We start from the raw sequence: 7,966 nt of genomic DNA on the forward strand, positions 1-7,966 counted from the left end.
GCAGTCCATTCCAGTGCCTGACCACCCTTTCTGAAAAGTAATACTTCCTCATGTCCAGCCTGAATCTCCCCTGCCGTAGCTTGAAGCCATTCCCCCTGGTCCTATCACTGATGACACGAGAGAAGAGGCCGACCCCCAGCTCACTACAACCTCCCTTCAGGAAGTTATAGAGAGCAATGAGGTCTCCCCTGAGCCTCCTCTTCTCCAGGCTGAACATTCCCAGCTCCTTCAGCCTCTCATATGGCCTGTGTTCCAGACCCCTCACCAGCTTTGTTGCCCTCCTTTGAACACGTTCCAGGGCCTCAATATCTTTCTTGCAGTGAGGGGCCCAAAACTGGACACAGTACTCGAGGTGCGGCCTCACCAGTGCTGAATACAGGGGAACAATCACCTCTCTGCTCCTGCTTGTAACACTGTTTCTGATGCAGGCCAGGATGCCATTGGCCTTCTTGGCCACCTGGGCACACTGTCGGCTCATGTTCAGCCGAGCATCAATCAATACCCCCAGGTCCATTTCCTCTACGCAGTCCTCCAGCCACACCGCCCCAAGCCTGTAGCGTCGCCTGGCACAAAAGGGAGGCTTTTCTTTGACAATTGGGAAATATGAAAAGCCCAGCTATTTTTCAAAAAACATCTCATGTTTATTTTGAAATCAGCTATCTTGGAAACTTAACTCTTTTCACTGAAAGTCGCTTCTGCAGAAAGACAGTGCTAAGTACCAGAATGGTACCTACAGACCAGACTTCCAAACTATGATTCTATGATTCCTCATGCTATTTTGCAAGTAACCACCATAAAAGTTTTGCTGCTCTTTTTTAAACTAAATGCAAGGGGAAAAAAAAAAGAGCTATTTCAGCTTAAAACAAGTGTGTCTTTGAGCACAGGAATTACTAACAGGCTGGCCTCCATCAGATGGCCATCTCAGGCTTTGTTTGTTTTTGTCGGAGTTAAATTAGTCCTGCAGTGCTATTTCACTCTCATTAGACACCAGGAAGGCTACATAACTTAGCACTGAGCTGAAGGAAAAGTTCAGACAGAGTTCACATTTAATTATATGTCCTATGTTCTCCATGGCAAGGAAACCTTGAGGTGTACTGGATTCATGTGTGTCTGATACAGCTGAGTCACACACTCTGGTGCTCAAACATTGTTGCATCTGCTGGGCTTCCCTCAGTGGTGAAATAATACCAATTTGCATTAAATGTTTACTGAAAAATTGCTGAGAACTCCGTTATAAATGTCAGAGTTACATGTAACATAAATATTTATGACAGAAAAGCATAACTAGGCATAGCTGGGACCCCAAGGAAGGACGTACAGAGGTACTAACATTTGGTATATATATGTATATATATTGCTTTTCTAAATAATCTATAAACTTAAAATATATTGTGATGTTTTGAATGGTTTTGGTTGTTTTTTTTTTTTTGTTTTGTTTTTTTTTTTTTGTTAATGTTCAGGCTAAATAAACAGCCCCAGACTATACAGATATTTTCTGTATTGCCAACATAATGACATCAGACTTGCAGAAAAGAATTCAGATGTAATCCTTACTAATCCTGAAATATAGAATCACAGAATCATAGAATTATTACAGTTGGAATAGACCCCAAAGATCCCCAACTCCAACTGTCCACCCACCTGTCACCGTGCCCATAACAACGTCCCTCAGCTCCACAGGTACACTGCTCTTGAACACCTCCAGCAACAGCGACTCCACCACCTCCCTGGGCAGCCTGTTCCAGGGCATCACCACTCTTCTGGGAAGAAATGGTTCTTAATATCCAACCTGAATCTCCCTTTGTTCAAACTAAGGCCATTCCTTCTCATCCTATCAGCGTTACCTGGAAGAAGAGGCCGACCCACTCCTTGCTACAGCTTCCTTTTAAGGACTCGCAGAGAGCAAGAAGGTCTCCCCTGAGCCTCCTCTTCTCCAAACTGACCAGTCCCAGTTCCATCTGCCTCTCCCCACAAGACCTGTGCTCCAGACCCTTCACAGCTCTGTTGCCCTTCTTTGTTTATTTCCTAGTTATAATCTGGTAGCTGGAAGCTTTTGAGTTTATGAAATGATCTTCCAAAACTCAAGCATTTATCTCCTTTCTCAAACCACCAAAACCCCAATATGCACAGGAACAGTGAGCAGTGTTTAACCCATATTTGACTTCACAGCAGTTGCTCCTTTTGTGCAGTATGAAATAGATTGGTTGCTCTGTTTTAAAAATAATTACTGGCAGCAAGTAGTTATATTCCAGGCACCCCTGCCCAAAAAGCTTCACAAAGGATAAAACTGTGCAGATGGCCAGCCTCACATCTCACTCCTGTCCCACTCGATTGCATTTGTTTGCTGGAGCAAAGTCACTGCTGGGTGCTGGGCCCCTCAATGGCAAAGTCTGGCCTGTGGCCATTGATGTGGCATTGCTGGGAAATGTTAATGCACTATTGCAGGATCTGCTTCTTTCTGCTTAAAAGGAAAATGTAAGAGTTTCTATCCCCTGAGAAGTCACAACTTTCACTGCCTTGGGCTATAAAGAATGTGGATTAAACACTATGTAAAGTTGGGGAATACATATTGCTTTTACACTGGTATCTCATTAAAAGTGATCTATGCAGTAATATGGCATCGTAAAGGGAGTAATCAAACTGTTCAATACTGATGAATGGTAATTCAGGTAAAGTAAGACATCGATTAGCATACTGTGAGAAAGCTCTAAAGCACTCCACATAAACTTCAGGTTTTTTATGCAGAAGCAAATTAATTTTTGGAAACAGGCTGCATTTACAAATTTTGGAAACTATACGAAGCACAGCAGGGATTCCAGTTTATTGCCTAACAAAAGCTATTACTCTTTTAACAGTTCTGACAAGCACAGCTGAGTCTTACAAGATCTATTCTCTCCTCTCCAGTTCTGTTTTTCCCTCTCAAATAGCCTGTTGCCATATTAACAGTCAATTGAGAAAATTTGCAGTTACCTCAGCAGCACATTCTGGAGATCTGATTGTTTTATTTATATCTTTCTCAATTGATTCTTGAGGAAACTATGCAAGGTTTAACCATTGCAAATGACAGCAAGCTTTTCAATGTGTATGTGCTTCATACACAGGGCATCTGTATTTGTGATGTTTATTTTATACCTTTCATCTTTAGCACTAATATTTGTAGTAACTAAATGAGGTGAGTTTTAAAGGAATGATAGTTTGGAACAAAGATTGTCCTAAGGGTGCTCAAGTTCTAGCAAGTTGAAATGTTGACATGTATGAAAAATACCTATGAAGTCACCCTTTGGTCTGAATGACAGAGCTAGAATGCTTAGAGAAGATTAGAAGATACCACTGATAAGCTACAGTAATTAGTAATAGGCTGTAGTAAACTCAATCTGTGTGGTTTAGGAGGAGGAGGAGTGCAAGGTACTGATGCTCAAGGTCTCCAAATACATTTCCGTGCCCCAACATGGATTTGGCTTTTTGTCCCATCTGCCCATTCCTACAGAGATGCCAAGAACTGCATTGTCAGCCCATCCATAAGACTCTAAGCTCCCTGTTCCTGAACTCTGTAAGTCTGCTGTTTCATTTGCTGTGCAAAAAGGCTCCAGGAGTCTTCACATTATTATTAGCTGGCAGTGAATTACAGTGTGAAGCAAGAGTGGCTGCAGCTGGGTTACAGCTTGCACAGTTCCCAGATTGAAGCTGAACTGGAAATGTGCAGCAGCTTTCCTCTAAATCCATAACCACAGCATCATATTGGCAAGAGCAAGCAAAGGTACGGTTCCCCCATGTCCATGGCTGGGTACCAGTTACTGAGCCTCGGACACGTCCTGCAAAATGGTAATTTGACAAAGAGTTTACTTGGGTGTTTTTTTTTAACAGGGAGACAAGGCTGTACTACCCAGCACATCGTATGTGCCATAGGTTGTGAGAATAGCTACTATGTTTAAAAAAAACCTTTACTGTATGTAAAAGCTGCTTTACATTTCATTCACACATTTTCCACAAGAACTATTGAAAACCCTGACAAAGTGATATATGAGCAAATAAAATGGGAGTTTACTGCATACAGGCTCACACTGTTTCTCATACATTTTTTCTCAAAACCCACTGTGCCAACCAAATGTCATTGAGATGTGACTTTCCACACAGATATATAACATTGCAAGTTTTCAAAATAGTGGGCTGAGGCTATTAAAGCACACTGCTTTAAACTTGCACCAAAATCAGAGGATATGAAGGAATCAGACAATTGGCAGAATGGGCCTTTCCACTGCATCTGTCAGCAAGACCTATAATTTGGGAAAATGATGCTTTCTGGAAAATAGCACTAATGTATTTGCCGTGTGCTGTGTTAGAAGCTTTTTAGTCTAACACTAACAGTCTGCAAACTTGGTAGTTCACACACAAACTGGAGTTCCTTGTTTTAGGTTTCTGTAAATATTTAATGTATGGTGCTGTAGCATTACAAGGCTTTGCTGCTTTTATTCCAGCACACAGTGTAGACTATTGGTATGCTGTGAAATGCTGTTAGGAATAAGTGCTCGATGGCTGTGAAAATGTGCAATTCCTCTGCTTCACGATTGTTACTTATTCCTTAAACTATTTATTCCTTAAGTAGAGAAGCTGTAGAATTTGTAAAAGATATGCTAGTCATTTCTATGTACTAAAGACATAGTAATAGAAGGGGAAATACAAATACAGAAAGCTAGGAATGCTCATTTTAGAGTTCACAGTGAACTGAACAGGAAAGAAAATCCAGATATGTGCATCTATTCCTAAAAACAAGATACCAAAGAATAGAAAGAGCAGAATCTTGACAAGAGGCATTCAACCAGCTCTTTGGCTGCCTCTGTTTCTCCTTTCTTTAAACAAGCCTGGACCAGTCCATCACTAATGTCACATGGGCAACAACAGAAAGGACAATGTGCATGAGCAGGGAGAAAAGCTGAGTGAGACTGGAAGGTGGCTCTTTGCCCTGAAAAAGTTCCCCAGTGTTCCAAACAGCTTTTTTTCTCCTCCCCTTACCCTGCCTTCCACCTCCCAGCTAGTTTTTCCTGCTTTGATCACCAATTCATAAAGCTCCCATGTTACAGACAGCTGTGAACATAACAGCAAACACGTACAGAACCGATCCCCTCTCAGGCCAGGTCTTGTTTGCAGAGTGAAGTCAAAATCTAACTGAGACTGGACTGGGTAATCCCAAACGGCCCACCTGCTCCTTACTGTCATTCCACAGGGACTTGTTTATCATCACCTGCTGTCATTACCAGCTCTCTGCCCTCCTGCCAATTTGCAATCAGTTGAGTTCAGAGGAGCTGGAGGTGGTTGAAATGTCTTTTTCACTGCACTCTGCACAGCCAAATTCATAAAGACACAGATGTAGTCAGACCATCTCCAAAGTCAGCTTCTGTTTGGCTCAACACTGTGCTGGGCAAGGATGTCAAACATGGCTGTAACATGTGCTTGGTTAAGGTAAAAGCCAAAAAAAGCCTTTAGGAATGTCTACCAGGACTGATCTTCATTTTCCTCTTTTTATTTTGTTTCCTCCAGATTCTTAGCATGCTGATAGATAGCCTTTGATCTTATTATGGAGGCTGACCTGATAGGAAATGTGTTGTATGCCTTTCTTCCAAAGGCTCTGTGCTGGTTAGCAAAACAATAAACAAACAAAACAAAACAAAAAACACTTGCATGAGGTAGAGTGCCAAAATTAAAGTGGATTATTTCAGCAATGTTGACTTTTTGCAGACTTTTTTTTTTTTTTTTTTTTTGCATACAGGCCTTGGCAGCACTTCTGGATAAGTTTTAGAAGATTTCAAAGTGGACTGGGTATAGAGCAGCCCTCTTCCTGACTTCATTGGGTTCTATATAGGTCTAGGATAAGTCAGATCAGTGAGCTGTTGCTTTTTTTTTATGGGCAGAGCTCTAAAGGACCTTTCCCATGTTGTTTTCAGTTATGGAACAGAAATAGTTTTCCTATTCTGCTGGTGGTTAAGAGTAAACAACTTCATAACACTGCTTGTTTGCTGACTCCTAACTCTGAAAAGCATTTAATACTCATACCCATGTCCCTCCTCACCATCCCATGAAAGTTCCTTCTCTATCTCCTCAAGACAACAGACATCCCAGTCTCTAGTACTACTATCTTCTTGTGAGTCCGGGAACAAACTTTTAGCATCTCTCCATGGGACAAAGCATCAGTGCTGTAAACATAAATGATGGAAATCTGACCAGAGGCCATGGGATTCACCTGCCAAAGGAGCTTTGAGCAGGAAATCACTAACCTTCTCCGTGAAGATTTTCAACCGGCAAAATCTGCAAATTATGCAGTTTCCCTTGTAAAGTTTTGTAGCAGTTGATGGTGCTGGTGCTGCGCTCAATTTAGAATTGACATGAGAAGTGTCGTTCTTAAGAAGGATGTTTCTGTCCTCATAGGAGAGATTGGTAGGAAGAGCTTGACACAACTGCACGTCTGACCATCAGCAGCAGAACGTGCACCTTAGGGGCAGATTAAGCTGATCTGCAGAGTGGCAGAACACGAGATTTCAAAACCAAGTAGCAGCAATTTCACATTTTAATTGGCACAATTGTAGAAAATGCTACTTGGCAAGTATCAGATATTATGTCTAACAGACTAAGCTTTTGTCTACTACAGACTTCTTTTGTATTATTAAGCAATAAATACACATGATGTTACCTTATATGGTATAACTATCACCTTGTGAAAAAGATAAGTGATGACTGTGAAATGAAGTTGAAGCTGGCAACGATAATGCAAACAAGAGGCCAGCTTAAGCATCCATGGTGACCTTACTGCATGAATAATATGATTCTGACTAGTAATAAAATCTTTTCTTCATACACTCATAAAACACCCTTGTGGTGAAATATATACACTCCTGTGTTCTCTCCCACAAAACTGCAAAAGAAAAATCAGTGCTATCCTACAAGTTGAAGCCAGAAAGCTTCAGACAGAAAGACTGAAAAGAATTCATGGATCACTCAGTCTCTGTGTTTTTCAAAGCTATACACCACGCTGTCTTCTCTCAGAAGTGTTGAGTAACCACTGTGAGGGCGCATTGACCCTATCCTCAGAAACTAGCACATTGCCAAAGTACTCTGCTGCATTTCCCAGTATTAGGTCTAACTAATTTCTTCCTTCAGACCACCGTTGTAACTCCACAAGCATGGCTAATCTCTGCTTCTCTTATTTTTTCTGAAGTTTTTTAAATACTCTATCTGAATTATTGTTTTAACATTCAATCCTCCTCTTTTGTTTCATATTCAGATGATTCTCTGAAATTTTATCTTCAAACTCAAACATCACTTTATTGCACTTCTTTGTACTATCTTTTGCTTTTCTATAAAAATCCCAAATTGTAAAAGCTAATGTAGGAACGCCACTTACCCAAATGAGTGGTAGAACTAAAACTGTTTAGAGGTAAGTTAGCACCCTCTGGTGTACCATTAGTGCACTGCAAATTTTCTTTAAGTAAACGAGCGTAATTCATCTCCAAAGCAAGAAAATATCAGTGAAGATGGATACCTGGGAGCTGAATATAGTGACTTTTGTGCTTACTGTCAGATGGAGGAAACTGTTGTGTTTTTTGTTTTTTTTTAGTATATTCTTATATTTATATATTTTTAATTTGTTTTGGACTTTTTGTTTCATATGAACTGGGATGCCTTGAATGTCACTCAAAGGCATTTCTGCTTGACATGTTGAGATGCTTTTGACTGTGACCCTGGGTGATGACTCCACAGAGGGATAAGATACAATAGAAAATTGAAGAAATTAAGGAAATTATAAATAATACCTTCTTGTGAGACAAACAAATAGAAAGCCATTGAGGGACGCTTATAATGGAAGTTGGCAACTGTGTTCTACAGGCCTCATTTTTTTCAAGCTATTGTACCTCATCTTCAAGTAGAGAAGAGTTAGAACTTAGATAATTTGATTACTCTTTCACTCATTATATGT

The sequence above is a fragment of the Centrocercus urophasianus genome, unplaced genomic scaffold (genome assembly GCF_019232065.1).
Source record: "Centrocercus urophasianus isolate 14NV4802_14NV808 unplaced genomic scaffold, USGS_Curo_1.0 seq_13, whole genome shotgun sequence".
Lineage (NCBI taxonomy): Eukaryota > Metazoa > Chordata > Aves > Galliformes > Phasianidae > Centrocercus > Centrocercus urophasianus.